Source organism: Sander lucioperca, chromosome 14 (assembly GCF_008315115.2).
Source record: "Sander lucioperca isolate FBNREF2018 chromosome 14, SLUC_FBN_1.2, whole genome shotgun sequence".
Taxonomy (NCBI): Eukaryota; Metazoa; Chordata; class Actinopteri; order Perciformes; family Percidae; genus Sander; species Sander lucioperca.
In genome coordinates this window covers 20,098,652-20,100,774 of record NC_050186.1, presented here as the reverse complement: position 1 = coordinate 20,100,774, position 2,123 = coordinate 20,098,652, and positions in this window count along the sequence as shown.

The following is a 2,123-nucleotide window of genomic DNA, read 5'->3' as shown; positions in this document are numbered from 1 at the left end:
ATATTGTTATCCACTCATTTCACCTTTTAGTCTACAAAAGAAATCTTAATTTGTTAATCTGGTTCCAAGCCACTCAAGTTCCTACATGTACCCCCCCCCCCCCCCCTTTTTTTTTGTTTTTTTTTTCACAAATCCTCCCTTCCCCAGAGGCTTGTGGCCATCACGCACCCTAAATCTGACGAAACTGGGAGATTAATGTGAGAAGGCAGGTTAAATGCAAAAGACTGTGACTTAGGTGAGGAAAGCAAAATGTATTGGCTTGGGTATTATGTTGTGCAATCTAGATAAATTACTCACAGGGAGTAATTTAATCACTTGATTGTCATTGACATTTTTCGGTTTAGTCATATTGGCTTTGATTTGACATTTTATGAAGCATTTCTCAGGTAACCAAAAGTTTATGATCATAATCTATTACTTCTTTTGACATCACCAACGGACGCCGCTCAAATGCCTCTGGGTGCAATTGGATAGTCCTTCAATCAATCAGACCAACGATCCGGGTGAACTAGAAGCGACAGCATCAACAGGTATCTGTCGGTACACGATCCGTTCTGCCTGCACGATCCGTTCTGCACATGCGCAAGATAATACTGTTTTACGTATCCATACGACCTGCACGATCTGTTCCACGCTAGCCTATGGCTAGCCTCCACCGGGAAGCTAACGTTAGTTTAGCTAACAGCTAATTCGGCTAACCGCTAGCTGACAGCTAGATTCAGTCTAAAATAACGTTAACTCAAACGTAATGGGAAAAGCAGGCTACAGCTAAATTAAGACTTCACAGTAATAACAATAAAGACAAGTATTGAGTGATTGTATTTTAAATGAGCACAAGTAAAGTAGAACTGACGTAACAGCTGTTATATATGTCAACGTTTATTTTCAAGTTTTATTTTGAGGGTCTTTTAAAGTTATTACATGCTGTCTCAGCTAGCAGTTAGCCGAATTAGCTGTTAGCTAAACTAACGTTAGCTTGGCTGTCGACCGGAAGCGTGGAACAGATCGTGCAGTGTCGTAAATCCTCGTACAACCGCGCATGCGCGAACATTTTGCGCATGTGCAGAACGGATCGTGCAGGCAGAACGGATCGTGTACCGACAGTATCAACGGGTTGCTGCGCTTCCGTGGCCGTCATGTTGAATGTAAACAAAAAGCTGCTTGCCGTCGCTGCGCTATCGTCATCGTGTAAAGCCCGTCTCAACGGTTGTGATTGGTGCCTCGATTTGGAAAAATTGGAAATGGGCTTGAATGGGGTCTTGGCCAGACTGACTTGCAGAGCAAATCTCAAATTTGACGGAAGTTCGTCAGGGTTTTCCCAGACTACAAATGAGCTATTTTAAAAAATAATATGAAGTGAAGCGTTTTGTGTGTTGCTTGATTCTTTGAGTGGAATTCTTTTGTCACCTGGGCAAAATGTTTCCACCTGCACATTAGTTATTGAACGATGAAACACTTCAGTGTAGTCATCACAATGTGACTAATGTATCTGCATGTGGTTTAAGCAAATAATAACATGTTTTCTTTACAGGTTGTCTGTTCTGTGACGCTATTGATTTTTTAATGAGAACACAAAGTTCCGCCCCCCTCCCCCTGAGTTGTTAAGTTTCTGTTATTCATAGTTGAAAACCTGCCAGACCTGAGGGAAATTCACACACAAAGACAAAGTTCTCTGTAATCACAGTGCATCCGCCTCTGCTTGTCTCAACCTGGTTGGTTAGATATGAAAGATAAGCATCTGCATTGCTGTTAACTTTTAGTATCTATAAGAAAAAATATTTTACTGTACATCAATAAAAGACAAAGAGGGTTTAAGACCCCTGTGTTTGACCAGAATAATCTCTACAACTTACATTTTACAGACATTTTTCTTTGAGGGTTGGTTAAATGAATGTCAGTTTAATACATCTATACACCTTTAGTACAGTAAGAAAGGATCAATCTGCTTGTTATTGTTTAACAGCACAATGGACATTCTCTGAGGAAGTCAGCAGGAATTCCTGAGCTCAGTGCAAAGAGATCTCTGGCTGTTACTCCCTCACAGTCTGAGTAGAGGAGGGTGTTCCTCAGGAGGGGAGGGACTTAACAGCTGGACCTGCTGTATATATGGTCAGTGAGCACAG